The 18,722-nt window shown below is 41.6% G+C and overlaps 1 pseudogene; it reads right to left on the bottom strand.

Moving 5' to 3' along the window:
* Window positions 1-18,722, bottom strand: part of LOC111960997 (neural-cadherin-like) — a 140,038-nt pseudogene that overhangs the window by 74,278 nt on the left and 47,038 nt on the right.

The following is an 18,722-nucleotide window of genomic DNA, read 5'->3' as shown; positions in this document are numbered from 1 at the left end:
TACCGGTCTGGTCATTTCCACGATGAAGGCGATCGTACACACTGCTCCAAAACCACCATAAAAAGCCAGACTACGGTTTGCAACTGCACATGGGACAAAGACCGTAACTTTTGGAAATGTCCTCTGGTCTGATGAACAAAAATAGAACTGTTTGGCTATAATGACCATCATTATGTTTGGAGGAAAAAGGGGGAGTTTGCAAGCCGAAGAACACCATCCCCAACCGTGAAGCACAGGGGTGGCAGTATCATGTTGTGGGGTGCTTTGCTGCAAGAGGGACTGGTGCACTTCACAAAATAGATGGAATCATGAGGTAGGAAAAATATGTGGATATATGAAGCAACATCTCAAGACATCAGTCAGGAAGTTAAAGCTTGGTCGCAAATGGGTCTTCCAAATGGACAATGACCCCAAGCATACTTCCAAAGTTGTGGCAAAATGGCTTAGGGACAACAAAGTCAAGGTATTGGAGTGGCCATCACAAAGCCCTGACCTCAATCCTATAGAAAATGTGTGGGCAGAACTGAAAAAGTGTATAAGAGCAAGAAGGCCTAAAACCTGATTCAGTTACACCAGCTCTGTCAGGAGGAATGGGTCAAAATTCACCCAACTTATTGTGGGAAGCTTGTGGAAGGCTACCCGAAACGTTTGACGCAAGTAAACAATTTAAAGGCAATGCTTACCAAATACTAATTGAGTGTATGTAAACTTCTGACCCACTGGGAATGTGATGAAATAAAAGCTGAAATAAATCATTCTCTTGTCACCCCTGACCTTAGAGATCCTTTTTATGTCTCATATGGTTTGGTCAGGGTGTGATTTGGGGTGGTATTCTATGTTCTTTAGTTCTATTATTTGTATTTCTATGTTTTGGCCGGTAGGGTCTTCAATCAGGGACAGCTGTCTATCGTTGTCTCTGATTGAGAACCATACTTAGGTAGCCCTTTTTCCCACCTGTCTTTGTGGGAGGTTGACTTTGTTTGTGGCACATTGCCTTAAGCTTCACGTTTGTTTTGTAGTGTTTATTGTTTTGTCGGCGTCATTTCTAATAAAAAGAAAATGTACGCTCACCACGCTGCACCTTGGTCCACTTCATTCAACAGCCGTGACATCTCTCTACTATTATTCTGATATTGCGAATTTCACATTCTTAAAATAAAGTGGTGATCCTAACTGACCAAAGACAGGGGATTAAATGTCAGGAATTGTGAAAAACTGAGTTTAAATGTATGTAAACTTCCGACTTTAACTGTATATACAGTACCAGTCAAAGGTTTGGACACACCTACTCAAGGAATTTTCTTAATTTTTTTACATTGTAGAATAATAGTGAAGACATCAACACTATGACATAACACATATGGAATCATGTAGTAACCAAAAAAGTGTTAAACAATAAAAAATTGTTTAAAGCAGCCACCATTTGCCTTGATGACAGCCTTGCGCACTCTCGGCATTCTCTCAACCAGCTTCACCTAGAATGCTTTTCCAACATTCTTGAAGGAGTTCCCACATATGCTGAGCACTTGTTTGGTGATTTTCCTTCACTCTGCTGTCCAACTCATCCCAAACCATCTGAATTGAGTTGAGGTTAGGTGATTTTGGAGGCCAGGTCATCTGATGCAGCTCTCCATCACTCTCCTTCTTGGTCAAATAGCCATTACACAGTTTAGAGGTGTTGGGTCCATGTCCTGTTGAAAAACAAATGATAGTCCTACTAAGKGCAAACCAGATGGAATGGTGTATCACTYCAGAATGCTGTGGTAGCCATGCTGGTTAAGTGTGCCTTGAATTCTAAATAAATCACTGACAGGTGTCACCAGCAAAGCACCCCCACACCATCTCACCTCCTCCTCCTCCATGCTTCARGGTGGAAACCACACATGCGGAGATCATCCATTCACCTACTCTGTGTCTCACAAAAACACAGCGGTTGGAACCAAAAATCTCAAAATTGGACTCATCAGACCAAAGGACAGATTTCCACCAGTCTAATGTCCATTGCTCATGTTGCTTAGCCCAAGCAAGACTCTTCTTCTTATTAGTGTCCTTTAGTAGTGGTTTCTTTGCAGCAATTCGATCATGAAGGCCTGATTCACGCATCCTCTGAACAGTTGATGTTGAGATGTGTCTGTTACTTGAACTCAGTGAAGCATTTATTTGGGCTGCAATTGCTGAGGCTGGTAATGAATGTATCCTCTGCAGCAGAGATAACTCTGGGTCTTCCTTTCCTGTGYTGGTCCTAATGAGAGCCAGTTTCATCATAGCGCTTGATGGTTTTTGCGACTGCACTTGAAGAAACTTTCTAAGTTCTTGAATTTTTCCAGATTGACTGACCTTCATATCTTAAGGTAATGATGGACTGTCATTTCTCTTTGCTTATTTGAGCTGTTCTTGCCAAAATATGGACAAATAGGGCTATCTTCATAGGGCTATCTGTATACCACCCCTACRTTGTCACAACACAACTGATTGGCTCAAACACATTAAGATGGAAAGAAATTTCACAAATGTACTTTTAACTTCTTATGGCTGCAGGGGCAGTATTGAGTAGCTTGGATGAAAGGTGCACAGAGTTGCCCAGAGTAAACGGCCTGCTCCTCAGTCCCGTTGCTAATATATGCATATTATTATTAGTATTGGATAGAAAACACTCTGAAGTTTCTAAAACTGTTTGAATTATGTCTGTGAGTATAACATAACTCATATGGCAGGCAAAAACCTGAGAAGAAATCCAACCAGGAAGTGAGAAATCTGAGGTTGGTCGATTTTCAACTCATCGCCTATTGAAAACACTGTAGGATATGGATCTGTTTGCACTTCCTACGGCTTCCACTAGATGTCAGCAGTCTATAGAACGTTGAAATGAAGCTTCTACTGTGATGTTGAGCCGGATGGGAGCTGTTTGAGTCAGTGGTCTGGCAGAGAGCCAGTTCTGGTCATGCGCAATCCACATGATTCTACTTGCGTTCCATTACTTCTATAGACACAAAGGAATTCTCCGGTTGGAACTATTGAATATTTATGATAACAACATCTTAAAGATTGATTCTATACTTAGTTTGACAATTTATTCGACCTGTAATATAACTTTTTGAACTTTCGTCCGACGTCGCCTGGACCTGCACGAGCATTTGGATATATGTACTAAACGCGCTAACAAAGTAGCTACTTGGACATAAATTTATGGACATTACCGACACAAAGAACATTTCTGTGGAGTGGGAGTCCTGGGAGTGCGTTCCGACAAAGATCAGCAAAGGTAAGTGAAGATTTATATTGCTTTTTTATGAGTTTTGTTCTGCACAATTTGGCGGGTAACTGGCTTACTTTTGTGGCTGAACGCTGTTCTCAGATTATTGAATATTGTGCTTTTGCCGTAAAGATTTTTGAAATCTGACACAGCGGTTGCATAAAGAACAAGTGTATCTTTAATTCTATGTAAAACTGTATTTTCATCAAAGTTTATGATGAGTATTTATGTTATTTGCGTGGATCTCTGCAATTTCTCCGGATATTTTGGAGGCATTTCTGAACATGGCGCCAATGTAAACTGAGGTCTTTGGATATAAATATGAACTTAATCGAACAAAACATATATGTATTGTGTAACATGAAGTTCCTATGAGTTGTCAATCTGATGTAGATCATCAAAGGTTAGTGATTAATTTTATCTCTATGTCTGCTTTTTGTGACTCCTGTCTTTGGCTGGAAAAATAGCTGTGTTTTTCTGTGATTTTGCGGTGACCTAACATAATCGTTTGTGGTGCTTTTGCTGAAAAGCCTATTTGAAATCGGACACTTTGGTGGGATTAACAACAAGATTACCTTTAAAATGGTATAAGATACATGTATGTTTGAGGAATTTTAATTATGAGATTTCTGTTGTTTGAATTTGGCGCCCTGCACTTTCACTGGCTGTTGTCATATCATCCCGTTAACAGGATTGCAGCCATAASAAGTTTTAACAAGGTACACCTTTTAATTGATATGCATTCCAGGTGACTACCTCATGAAGRTTGTTGAGAGAATGCCAAGAGTGTGGAAAGTTGTCATCATGGCAAAGGGTAGCTACTTTGAATAATCTTAAATATAATWTWTATTTTTATTTGTTTAACTCTTTTTTGGTTATGTGTTATTTCYTAGTGTTAATGTCTTCACTGTTATTCTACAATGTAGAAAATAGTTTAAAAAATAAAGAAAAACCCTGGAATGGGTAGGTGTGTCTAAACTTTTTACTGGTGCTGTATATCCATTGATTCTTGAAGAATATAACTTATAAATGCCTCATGAGCTTAGTTCAACTGTCACAAACCATGGGAACCCAAAATATAAGCTTGTTTTACTCCAATGTTTGTAATCATTGTAAATGTAAACAAACACTTTATAGCTTCATAACATGGTTAAAACAATAATTTTCATATCATGGATGGTCAATCCTTGCATCCATACTGTAGCTCTGTCTACTAATCTGAGAGTGGTTACATTTCTCCAGGCCCACCCCTCAGATTTTTACCAAAACAGAGGCGGGGTGGCCGTTTGTTATTGTTACATCTGTAGATTTGCCCTTTAAACAGCTGCATATTATCAAGATATCAAAGTGTCACAAACAAAAGGTAAACAATTYTCCTATAGCAAATGCAGCATATGACAAAAATTCCCAAACAGCCTGCCCAAACAGCCTGCTTCACCCTTTCTGAAAAATTCCAGTTTTTTTATTAGTTTTCTTAAATATTTTTCAGATTTGCACTCTCAAAATCACACTTTCTAAAAAAATAAATAAAATAAAAAAGTATAATTTGATGTTCTAAGTCCACAACAATGCTTAAACCACGTCATGGAACCATTTTGGAGGTTTGGGAAAATTGAGTATTTTTGTAATAATAATGTATTATTTTTTGTTTTTTCTCAATCAGATTTGTTGGACCTGGCTSCCCAGTGGGTGGGTCTGTGTCCACCCAGGCCCAGCTATGCCTACGCCCCTGATGCAAACAGGGCATGATAACMGAATTGCGCATCACAAAAAGCCTACAGCACCAACCAAGACTTAAGACCAAACATTTTCAATACCTGGTTTACATACCCATTGTTGCCTTAGTTAGCATTTACTGGTAGATATCATGAGTTGAAACATCTTTCCTACCTACCCTACAGGCTACCGATGTCATTCTTCTGTGAGCTGCTCCATGTCAAAACCAGTTGAGAGCTGTGTGCTCTTGCTGTCTGCAGATGATAGTCAGTTGAAACTAGGCTGTGTGCGGTGTGCATGTGAATATCTTTCACATGGTTTGCGATTGTGTAGGCTGCTTTGTGCATGATTTCTATGTTGTACTACATAATTGATAAGTCATATACCTCCACTACACTACTTTGATAACCATTAGTGGGGATTAAGTGACTACAAGCAATGCCCATAAAAAAATAGGGTATAGGGTTTATACCTGCGTATAGCCTCCACTATGCCACTAGCACTTTGTGTTTTATAAAAACTGCACTTTCCGAAATGAGTGCGCTGGTATTACAGTTGCTGTCCTTTCAGCTGTCACACACTGAAGGCCTAGGTCCAATAGGTTTGTCACTGCACAAACATGTCTATACTAGATATAAAGACTGCAGGTATTAATGTTTCAAGAAAGGATTGTATATATTTGGCCTGGCAAAGCGGTTTTATGCGCTTACTGAATGGAAGTTGATAATTACATGTTTTTTACTCTGCTGGTCTTGTGAAGAACTGATGAGTCCTCACTGTCCGAGACCGAGTCAAGACCAAGTACAAATGTATCTGACACTGAGACAAGACCGAGACACTCAAAATGTGGTCTTGAGACCAGACTCGAGACAGGTTGAGTACTACAGTATTGCACTTTTCATGTKGCCTACTTTTGGCCAGCTAACCACCGATCAAGCAACATTATGGACTAAACGTTCAAATCCTGTTGCTGACAGATTATTTTGCTGGAACAATATAGGTCAAATTAAGAACCTACATCTGTATGTCACTATGAGGGTTGAGAAATCAATGAGGAAGTAGATCTCTAGTGTGTGTCCATGGAGACCGTCCAGTGGGCTAATTTAGCCAGATAAAATAGTCCCATGGATATTTCATGACTCCCCTTTCAACCAGTCTGTTGTGTTAAAGGAGCTACAAGCCCAATGTAAATACTAGTCTAATCTCTGCTATTAACATAAATCAGCAGACAAAGTGCTCCCTCAGMGCTTTCCTATAAGCTTCTACTGCAGTTGAGCCCATGTGTGGATAAAAAAAAGACAGATTGGGTTTAGGCTCCTTTAAATGCTGGGGGCTGGTGCTGTCTGGTTGTTCATCTTGGCTTGGTTGCAGCTAGCGTTACATAGGCTACCCTATAAACTAAGCCGCACCAACCCCCGCTTGCGATAAATACTTGATTAACAACCCAAAACATAGCCGATATTACACAGAGTGTTGCCGCWGTACAGGGGATAAACTGGTTTATCACACCAAATCCCACCCACCTACTGTACTGTGTAGGAGAAGTGTGTCTGTCTTTTTAGAACATATGTGGTGTTGCATTACTTGACTATCAAATGGCTGCGTCTTAATGTAGCATGGTGCTCAGCTTATCTCGTCTCAGCATGATTGCAGCAGAGCTAAATCCAGATGGGGAGATGGCACTTGTGGTGAGTCATTTTGGAACATTTTAACCCTTCACTGCCCTCATTGTCTCTAAAACTAGACGAGTCTAGGGTTGGGAAAAATGTAATTCTTTGATTGACAGTTACCTCTGCCCAAAGTCTAATGTCATACCAAGGAGAGTTTTGGCCCTGCACAGAATGTGAAAAATTTACTTTTCCCTCAGGTTTCTCATGAAATGTTATACCTGTGCCAGGTTACCTGCCTCACTGCCTTAACATACACTCCTGAGAAAAAATKAACGTTACACATTCACTAATTTCACTGCCATTAGTGCAAATGTGCCATCACTGGTGGAAATTCTTTGGGCTTCGCTGCTCTCTCTTTCTTCCTCATCCTTCCTTCCATACCTTCATCTTCGTCATTAGCACTGACGGTGACAACAGCCAGGCCGACATCTGCATCCTCGTCAACCCCAACTTCATAGAGGCGCTGAGCAAAGACGGGCTTGTTATCGTTCACGTCGCTGATGAAAACCCGCACATATGCTGTGTCTGCAAGAAGAATGACAAGCAKGAGAGAGATTAAACACCATACAGCTACAACTCGCTCTGACATCCTCATCTCTCTCATCTCATCCTTACACTTCTCTTTCCATCTCTTCCAATCCCTCTTTTCATCAGAGGATGTTGGCAGTCAGTGTGAGCCAATGACACTCTTGTGGGGAGAGAAGCACTTAACCTAATGTAATGTGCCTCACTTGACATGCAAATCAGAAATAATGTTATTGTCAACAAAGTGTTTCGGAATTACAGAAATTATTCAACCAGGGTAGATGGTTCACTGTTTTAGCCAGGTAACATTTTGGCAGCAAATTGTGAGTAGCTAGACTTCCTCGGGAACAGACTTTTCTCAAATAAAAAAAGGTTGAAGAACCTCTCCACTTCTCCTCTGGGATGACAAGTGTTTACATCTCTGTCTGTCTGSTTCCTTTTTCACACCATTCCTTCTTTTTAACTCGTACATAGATATATTTAGCTAAATACATTTTGTGACGTGTTTGGCAGATGTGGTAGGCTCAGAAGGTAGAAACATGGCCATGTACTGCTATTTTTCTGTCTGCATTCTCCTGCACTCTCTCTCTCCCTCCCTCCTCCCGGGGGTAAACCCAACAGACAGGTAGTATTTACTAAGGAGATGAGCCCTTCTGCTGGTGCAGATATGTGGCAGAAGACAGCGCTAACACAGCGCTAAGGTTCATTTGGAAATGCTAAGCAGCCCCCTCACATCCCCTAGAYAGAAGGCTTTGCTGATCACCCTTACCCCTAATACCTTTCCCGCAAACATTTGTTAAAAACCCCTCATCCGTAACGCAAACCTTCCTATAACATTACCTGCGATACTAAAACAGAATGCATTCTGTCATCATGTAGGACCAAGCCAAACAGAAATTCTGATTTCTGAACAGTCAATTGAGAAATTCAAAAACATTTAGTTAAACGATGTACCACAACCCTCACAGCGTTTTGTAATACTTCTGACAGCCAACTTTCTGGCTCTGCCCAAAACTTCTGAACCTTATAGKATTCCCAGAAAGCATAGATTATTAAGTCATATATTCATTTTACACATAAGACATGGCTCTGCCGTTGTGCTGCATAATTTGTGGATTTTGTCTCTTGTATAATAAATTCTATATATTCGTTTATTCTGGATTAAGTGTACATTTTAGTTAACTGTAATTTCATTAGTTATGCTCCAACTTTCCCTCCATCTTGTTCAGATTGGTCTGCCATGTAGCACACTTCTGTCTATAGCTAACATGAGCTGCTCAGTATGTGTAGGTAATCCTTTCTAACGTTGCATTTTTGAAAGATATCACTAACAACAGCAAATGTGTTGCTAAGGCTCTCCACCTTCTGGAGGATCAAGTTTTGAAATCAGTGGATTACCCAGTGGAAGCAAAGTATGATAGCTAAGGAGATGGAGAAAATTCAGGCGTTTGATTGCAAATGCGTATGGAGTRGAAAAGAGAACACAGAAGGCTGTGTTGAACTAAACACCTGTCTACGGATTACAACATTAAACTAAGGGCAACCATGGCATCCGTGACAGGGAGGGAAAAGCATTCATCCGTGTATACGGTAAGAGAGTCTAGCTAGATATTATATTATACATTTCTAATTTTGTCAGAAAYTCAATTTCATTGCAAGTTAAAGCGTACTGTTAGGTAGCTAGCTAACCTTAGCTGTCTGGCTCGCTAGCTAACGTTACGTGTATGATCTGTGTAGWAATATTATTCGTATCTCAGAGCCATTTGCATTGCTAGTTATAGCCTAATGTTAGCTAGCTAGCTAACATTGAACCTAGTAGTTGGTTAGCTTTAGCTATGTGTACATTCATGCAGGGGAGTAATGTTATGAGTTGGGATTGGTTCATTGTTTAGCTAGCTAGCTAGTTACATGTCTAAACAAAAGACTCCACTATGCAAGTAAGCATTTSACTGTACCATTTACACCTTCTGTATCCTGTGCATGTAACAAATAAATGTAGATTTTATTTGATATAGTTTGTGTTTATCAGAGATGGTAATGTGAAGAAGAACATGACCTGCACAGATGTCAAATTAGGATATAACGTTAGGCCAATGAGACAGTGTCCAAGGTCTAAAATTCTCAGGTAGAACGCCCTGCTTTTGTATCACAGCCGGCCGTGACTGGGAGACCCATGAGGCGGTGCACAATTGGGCCGGCGTCATCCAGGATAGGCAAGGGTTTGGCTGGAAGGGATGTCCTTGWCCCATCGCGCTCTAGCGACTCCTTGTGGTGGTCCGGGCGCCTACAAGCTGACTCCGGTCACCAGTTATACAGTGTTTCCTCCAACACATTGGTGCGGCTGGGTTCCGGGTTAAGCGAGCAGTGTGTCAAGAAGCAGTGCGGCTTGACAGGGTCGTGTTTCYGAGGACGCATGGCTCTCAACCTTCKCCTCTCCCGAGTCCATATGGGAGTTACAGCGATAGGACAAAACTGTCACTACGAATTGGATATCATGAAATTGCKGAGAAAAAGGGGAAAAAGTACAAAATAAAATAATATACACTACCGTTCAAAAGTTTGGGATCATTTAGAAATGTCCCTGTTTTTGAAAGAAAAGCTAATTTTTTGTCCATTAAAATAACATCAAATTGATCAGAAAGACAGTGTAGACATTGTTAATGTTGTAAATGACTATTGTAGCTGGAAACGGCAGATCTTTTATGGAATATCTACGTAGGCGTACAGAGGCCCATTATCAGCAACCATCACTCCTGTGTTCCAATGGCACGTTGTGTTAGTTAATCCAAGTTTATCCTTTTAAAAGGCTAATTGATCATTAGAAAACCCTTTTGCAATTATGTTAGCACAGATGAAAACTGTTGTTCTGATTAATGAAGCAATAAAACTGGCCTTCTTTAGACTAGTTGAGTATCTGGAGCATCAGCATTAGTGGGTTCAATTACAGGCTCAAAATGGCCAGAAACAAAMAACTTTCTTCTGAAACTCGTCAGTCTATTCTTGTTCTGAGAAATGAAGACTATTCTATGTGAAAAATTGCCAAGAAACTGAAGATCTCATACAAAGCTGTGTACTGAAGCAAGCTTCCAGAAAATTGGAACGGAAATGGCACCACACCAAACTAGAAGTCTTCCGACTGGCTTGGAAAGACCGTGCAGTATCGAAGAGCCCTCACTGCTGCTCGATCGTCCTATTTTTCCTACTTAATTGAGGAAAAAATGAACAATCCAAAATGTATTTTTGATACTGTCGCAAAGCTAACTAAAAAGCAGCATTCCCCAAGAGAGGATGGCTTTCACTTCAGCAGCGATAAATTCATGAACTTCTTTGAGGAAAAGATCATGATCATTAGAATGCAAATTACGGACTCCTCTTTACATTTGCATATTCCTCCAAAGCTCAGTTGTCCTGAGTCGGCACAACTCTGCCAGGACCTTGGATCAAGGGAGACACTCAAGTGTTTTAGTACTATATCTCTTGACATAATGATGAAAATAATCATGGCCTCCAAACCTTCAAGCTGCATACTGGACCCTATTCCAACTAAACTACTGAAAGAGCTGCTTCCTGTGCTTGGCCCTCCTATGTTGAACATAATAAACGGCTCTCTATCCACCGGATGTGTACCAAACTCACTAAAAGTGGCAGTAATAAAGCCTCTCTTGAAAAAGCCAAACCTTGACCCAGAAAATATAAAAAACTATCAGCCTATATCGAATCTCCCATTCCTCTGATTAAAAAAAACTGCCTCCCTGAAGACAAACAATGTATACGAAARGCTTCAGTCTGGTTTTAGACCCCATCATAGCACTGAGACTGKACTTGTGACGGTGGTAAATGACCTTTTAATGGCGTCAGACCGAGGCTCTGCATCTGTCCTCGTGCTCCAAGACCTTAGTGCTGCTTTTGATGCCATCGATCACCACATTCTTTTGGAGAGATTGGAAACCCAAATTGGTCTACACGGACAAGTTCTGGCCTGGTTTAGATCTTATCTGTCGGAAAGATATCAGTTTGTCTCTGTGGATGGTTTGTCCTCTGACAAATTACTGTAAATTTCAGTGTTCTTCAAGGTTTCGTTTTAGGACCACTATTGTTTTCACTATATATTTTKCCTCTTGGTGATGTCATTCTGAAACATAATGTTAACTTTCCCTGATATGTGGATGACACACAGCTGTACATTTCYATGAAACATGGTGAAGCCCCAAAATTGCCCTRGCTGGAAGCCTGTGTTTCAGACATAAGGAAGTGGATGGCTGCAAATGTTCTACTTTTAAACTCTGGAAAAAACAGAGATACTTGTTCTAGGTCCCAAGAAACAAAGAMATCTTCTGTTGAATCTGARAATTAATCTTGATGGTTGTACAGTCGTCTCAAATAAAACTGTGAAGGACCTCGGCGTTACTCTGGACCCTGATCTCTCTTTRGACAAACATATCAAGACTGTTTCAAGAACAGCTTTTTTCAATCTACGTAACATTGCAAAAATCAGAAACTTTGTGTCCAAAAATGATGCAGAAAAKTTAATCKATGCTCTTGTRACTTCTAGGTTAGACTACTGCAATGCTCTACTTTCCGGCTATCCGGATAAAGCACTAAATAAACTTCAGTTAGTGCTAAACACGGCTMCTAGAATCTTGACTAGAACCTAAGAATTTGATCATATTACTCCAGTTCTAGCCTCTCTACACTGGCTTCCTGTAAAGGCAAGGGCTGATTTCAAGGTTTTACTGCTAACCTACAAAGCATTACATGGGCTTGCTCCTACCTATCTTTCCGATTTGGTCCTGCCGTACATACCTACACGTACGCTACGGTCACAAAACGCAGGCCTCCTAACTGTCCCTAGAATTTCTAAGCAAACAGCTGGAGGCAGGGCTTTCTCCTATAGAGCTCCATTTTTATGGAATGGTCTGCCTACCCATGTGAGAGACACAGACTCGGTCTCAACCTTCAAGTCTTTATTGAAGACTCATCTCTTCAGTAGGTCCTATGATTGAGTGTAACCTGTCCCAGGAGTGTGAAGGTGAACGGAAAGGCACTGGAGCAACGAACCGCCCTTGCTGTCTCTGCCTGGCCGGTTCCCCTCTCTCCACTGGGATTCTCTGCCTCTAACCCTATTACAGGGGCTGAGTCACTTGCTTACTGGTGCTCTTCCATGCCGTCCCTAGGAGGGGTGCGTCACTTGAGTGGGTTGAGTCACTACGGATCTTCCGGGCTGGTTTGCACCCCCCTTGGTTGTGCAATGGCGGAGATCTTTGTGGGCTATACTCGCCTTGTCTCAGTGATGTTAAGTTGGTTTGAAGATATCCCTCTAGTGGTGTGGGGTTGCTTTGGCAAAGTGGTGGGTATATCTGCCTGTTTGGACCTGTCTGGGGGTAATCGTCGATGGGGCCACAGTGTCTCCCGACCCCTTCCTGTCTCAGCTACAGTATTTATGCTGCAGTAGTTTAGTGTCGGGGGCTAGGGTCAGTCTGTTATATTTTGGAGTATATCTCGCTGTCTTCTGGTCCTGTGTGAAGTTTAAGTATGCTCTCTCAATTCTCTCTCTCTTTCTCTCTTTTCTTTCTTTCTTTTCTCTCTCTCTCTCTCTCTCAGAGACCTGAGCCTAGGCCATGCCTCAGGACTACTGGCTGATGACTCCTTGCTGGTCCCCAGTCCACATGCTTGCTGCTGCTCCAGTTTCAACTGTTCTGCCTGCTGCGCTATGGAACCCTGACATGTTCACCGGACGTGCTACCTGTCCCAGACCTGCTGTTTTCAACTCTCTAGAGACAGCAGGAGCAGTAGAGAACTCTGAATGATTGGCTATGAAAAGCAACTGACATTTACTCCTGAGTGTGCTGACCTGTTGCACCCTCGACAACCACTGTGATATTATTATTTGACCCTCTGGTCATCTATGAACATTGAACATCTTGGCCACTGTTACTTTCATAATCTCCACCCGGCACAGCCAGAAGAGGACTGGCCACCCCTCATAGTCTGGTCCCTCTCTAGGTTTCTTCCTAGGTTTTGGCCTTTCTAGGGAGTTTTTCCTAGCCACTGTGCTTCTACACCTGCATTGCTTGCTGTTTGGGGTTTTAGGCTGGGTTTCTGTACAGCACTTTGAGATATCAGCTGACGTAAGAAGGGCTTTGTAAATAAATTTGATTTGATTTGTTTTGATACTACTCCCTTCACAGAGCAGAGCAAACTGGCCCTAACCAGAATAGAAAGAGGAGTGGGAGGCCCCGGTGCACAACTGAGCAATAGGACAAGTACATATTATATATATATATGTATATATATATATATATATATATATATAATATAATACATAATTCCCTGCTTTCATTTCATCACACTCACAACCGTAAGCTATTTTCTGTAATTAGTTCGCCATTAACTTGTAAATATTGATCTTGTTGTGAGTTTATTTCCCTGTAATAATGAATAAAATTAGCTGAAGTTAAGATTTTGTCAGCTATATGATATGGCCATTATTTGAACTTCACATTAACTAGRTAGCTAACAAGCTAGAAACGAAACAAAACATTGTTTAGAAAGTTTATTTTAGTTGCCTGGTTTGCGAGATTGACATAGAGTATACTAAATTCATTTTTAAATGGATGGGTATATTGGTGTTAAAATACACCAGTTATGCTATTTTGGACCACCAGGCTACTGATGTCATGCAGCCTGTCATTTTTGTGTTTATACTTTTTCATAACGACAATGACAAATTTGATGTTGGACGACAATAAAATGTTCATAATGTCACTYCGACAACTTTATACAGACATGTCGATAGACGTAGTATAAACCAGCCTTTAGTCTTGAAATCTTTTGTTGTTTTGTACACTACAGTACTCACTCTGTTTAGCACATGGCCTCACATGTGAATCCTTAAAAAGATGGGTGGGGTTAAGGCTTAAGATGGTGGGAATGATGCTGAATGGGTGTAGACAAAAAAAGAGCTCTCTAGTAYGTATACCAAAACATTCAAGGGACATTTTCTCAAAAGTGGGGTTACAAGTTTATCAACTTTCAAAGAATAATTACTTTTCCATTGTTCTGCAAGTGTACTGTATGATATACCATTTTCTAGCTCTGAGTCTCTACTTTTATCCAACATAAAAAACACAATTTCATATTTTGCTAAATAAGACCAAACGGAGCAGGTCGGTCACATATACCAAACTGGGAAAAAACAGACTGAAACAGGGAGGGATAAGTGAACTTAGAAACTCGTTTTTGTTACCCATTGCAAACCTTTTTGCTACGTTGTGCCCTAATAAATACAACCCAGCCCTCACCAGAGTTGGGCTGTTTGTTCCTCCCAGGTCGTGCTGACTCCATGCCGTCTTCAGACTGAACCTCCAGTAGGTAGGATCCCTGCGCCTCGCGGTCAAACACAGCCTCTGTATAAATGGAGCCCAGCTCTGGATCTACACGAAACAGACGGTGGTCCCCACTACTGTCACTCAAGAGGGAGTAGGTGATCTATAGGACCACGACAGAGTACAATTAATGACGGTTCCCAAATTAAGAAGTGAACACATTACAGAAATCTGATGAGTTCCTGATATGGATGCCTTATAGCATCATTCTATCACATCCTTGTGGTCACTGCAACCGATGGAAACGCCAACGATAAACGATGCTGTAGTAATCGTGAGTGCGGGAGAGTAATTGTTCTACGCATGAGTCACACGACTGTTCATAGAAACTAGAGTCACTGCAACATAATCCTTATATAAGTTCTCCTTCACAGTCGTATGGTCAAAGCCACACAGGCAGAATAACACACAGTCCCAACCACTTGACCACCACAGCTATGTGATATTAAGTTATGGATGGGTCAATGGATGTTGTGTTGTGCTGTGTTAGATGTTGCAATGTGCCACTCACCTGTCCATTGAAAGCCAGGTCCTTGTCTTGAGCAGACACCTGGAGGACCATGGTCCCCACCTTGGCTCCCTCCGTCACTGAAGCCTCATAGATGGAGGAGGTGAAGAATGGAACATTGTCGTTCACATCTAAGAGACAAGATTGAAAACATAATTATTTGAAGATTCATTTCAGCACCTAAACCCAGGACTCAAAATTAAACYTTTTCATTGGTAGCACTGGTGCTCCCAACTTAAAAAAGTTAGGAGCACCACGGAATTTAGGAGCCCCAGAAAATAAGATATTTTAAATTGATAGAGATACAGSCTATATTGGCCCTATATGAATTCTAGCTAATCACATGTTGTGCCCTAGAACCTAATATGTAACTCTGTAAATACATTAAATTATTATAATAGCTAAAATGTTGATACTGTACGAATACCTGTCATTGAACTTAAAAAGTCATTTGTGGAATATCAGGTTTCTACATTGTGTAAAAGCACTATTTTCCTACTGAGACGCATTACATTGATGTCAGGTTGGTTTTGACTATATGCAAGATATCTGTCATTCATTCATTGATCTCCTGAAGAAGAAGCTATCCCATTTTCTTTCTGTGCCCCCAAATGTTTGGATATACTGGTAAAGTTACCCGGGCCCGGTTTCCTGATAGCAATGGAATTTAGGCTTTGGAGTGTTTTAACAATGCAAATTTCCTATAAAGGCTGAAGGTGTAACATGCATTTCCCAAAACATGTGCCAATACTGATAGGTTCGAAAGAAAGGCAGCGCTGATCTCTGATCAGCTTTCTCCATTCAAATCTTACCTGAACATTATAATTATTTCACAACACTGATGACGGATCAGCTCATAGAGAGGCTGCAAATATTGAGGTGGCTTATTCAAATGCTTACCCAATAATAATGCACTTAATCACAGACTCATTTGGCACATCATTGCGCACATGTTGTTACACATCATGAAATATATTGAGGCAACATTTAAGACAGTGTGCCTCAATATAATAAATCGACTGAACACTACATTTCAATATGACTTACAGTATCTTCAGAAATATGTTTTTTTTATTTTTTTATTTACCTTTTTTAACCCAGGTAGGCTAGTTGCACAAGAGTTCTCATTTGCTACTGCGATCTGGCAGGATAAGCATAGCATTACACATAAACAACACAGAGTTACACATGGAATAAACAAAACTACAGTATAATACAGTAGAAAAATTTGTCTATATACAATGTGAGCAAATGAGGTGAGATGGGAGGTAAAGGCAAAAAAAAGGCCATGGTGGCGAGGTAAATACAATATAGCAAGTAAAACACTGGAATGGTAGATTTGCAGTGGAAGAATGTGCAAAGTAGAAATACAATAATGGGGTGCAAAGGAGCAAAATAATAAATAAATACAGTAGGGGAAGAGGTAGTTGTTTGGTGTAAATTATGATAGGCTATGTACAAGGTGCATAATCTGTGAGCTGCTCTGACAGCTGGTGTTAAAGTAGTGAGGGAGATAAGTGTTTCCAGCTTCAGAGATTTTTGCAGTTGTTCCAGTCATTGGGCAGAGAACTGGAAGGAAAGACGACAAAGGAGAATTGGTTTGGGGTGCAGTGAGATATACCTGCTGGAGCGCGTGCTAGGGTTGGGTGCTGCTATGGTGACCAGTGAGTGGAGATAAGGCGGGCTTTACCTGAGAGACTTGTGATAACTCTGTAGCCAGTGGGTTTGGCGACGAGTATGAAGCGAGGCAACCAACGAGAGGGTACAGGTCGCAATGGTGGGTAGTGTATGGGGCTTTGGTGAAAACGGATGCACTGTGATAGACCGCATCCAGTTTGTTAGTAGAGTGTTGGAGGCTATTTTATAGATGACATCACCGAAGTCGAGGATCGGTAGGATGGTCAGTTTTACGAGGGTATTTTGGATCATGAGTGAAGGATGCTTTGTTGCAATATAGGAAGCCAATTCTATATTTCATTTTGGATAGGAGATGCTTAATGTGAGTCTGGAAGGAGAGTTTACAGTCTAACCAGACACCTAGGTATTTGTAGTTGTCCACGTATTCTAAGTCAGAGCCGTCCAGAGTAGTGATGCTGGACGGGGAGCGGGTGGGGAGTGATCAGTTGATAGCATGCATTTAGTTTTACTTGCATTTAAGAGCAGTTGGAGGCAGGAAGGAGAGTTGTATGGCATTGAAGCTCGTCTGGAGGTTAGTTAACACGTGTCCAAGAGGGGCCAGAGTATACAGAATGGTGTCGTCTGCGTAGAGGTGTATCAGAGAATATCACAGCAGGAGAGCAACATCATTGATGTGTACAGAGAAGAGAGTCGGCCCGAGGATTGAACCCTGTGGCACCCCTATAGAGACTGCCAGAGGTCCGGACAACAGGCCTTCCGATTTGACACACTGAACTCTATCAGAGAAGTAGTTGGTAAACCAGGCGAGGCAATCATTTGAGAAACCAAGGCTGTCGAGTCTGCCAATAAGAATGTGGTGATTGACAGAGTCGAAAGCCTTGGCCGGGTCGATGAATACGGCTGCGCAGTAATGTCTCTTATCGATGGCGGTTATGATGTCGTTTAGGACCTTGAGCGTGGCTGAGGTGCACCCATGTCCAGCTCTGAAACCAGATTGCATAGCGGAGAAGGTACGGTGGGATTCGAAATGGTCTGTAATCTGTTTGTTAACTTGGCTTTCGAAGACCTTAGGGTAGACAGGGTAGGATAGATATAGGTCTGTAGCAGTTTGGGTCTAGAGTGTCACTTCCTTTGAAGAGGGGGATGACCGCGGCAGCTTTCCAATCTTTGGGAATCTCAGACGATATGAATGAGAGGTWGAACAGGCTAGTAATAGGGGTTGCAACAATTTCGGCAGATAATTTTAGAAAGAGAGGGCCCAGATTGTCTAGCCCAGCTGATTTGTAGGGGTCCAGATTTTGCAGCTCTTTCAGAACATCAGCTATCTGGATTTGGGTGAAGGAGAAATGGTGGGGGCTTTGGCGGGTTGCTGTGGAGGGTGCCGGGCAGTTGACCGGGGTAGGAGTAGCCAGGTGGAAAGCATGGTCAGCCGTAGAAAAATGGTTATTGAAATTCTCAAATATAGTGGATTTATTGGTGGTGACAGTGTTTCCTAGCCTCAGAGCAGTGGGCAGCTGGGAGGAGGTGCTCTTATTCTCCATGGACTTTACAGTGTCCCAGAACTTTTTTGAGTTAGTACTACAGGATGCAAATTTCTGTTTGAAAAAGCTAGCATTTGCTTTCCTAACTGCCTGTGTATATTTGTTCCTAACTTCCCTGAAAAGTTGCATATCGCGGGGGCTATTCGATGCTAATGCAGAACGCCACAGGATGTTTTTGTGCTGGTCAAGTGCAGACAGGGCTGGAGTGAACCAAGGACTATATCTATTCCTAGTTCTACATTTTTTGAATGGGGCATGCTTATTTAAGATGGTGAGGAAGGCACTTTTAAAGAACAGCCAGGCATCATCTACTGACGGGATGAGGTCAATGTCATTCCAGGACACCCCGGCCAGGTCGATTAGAAAGGCCTGCTCGCAGAAGTGTTTTAGGGAGCGTTTGACAGTGATGAGGGGTGGTCGTTTGGTCGCAGACCCATTACGGATGCAGGCAATGAGGCAGTGATCGCTGAGATCTTGATTGAAAAC

This window comes from Salvelinus sp. IW2-2015, linkage group LG4q.1:29 (assembly GCF_002910315.2).
Source record: "Salvelinus sp. IW2-2015 linkage group LG4q.1:29, ASM291031v2, whole genome shotgun sequence".
In the NCBI taxonomy this organism is placed as follows: domain Eukaryota; kingdom Metazoa; phylum Chordata; class Actinopteri; order Salmoniformes; family Salmonidae; genus Salvelinus; species Salvelinus sp. IW2-2015.
The sequence above is the reverse complement of the archived record's forward strand: the minus strand, read 5'-3'. Positions and strand labels throughout refer to the sequence as shown.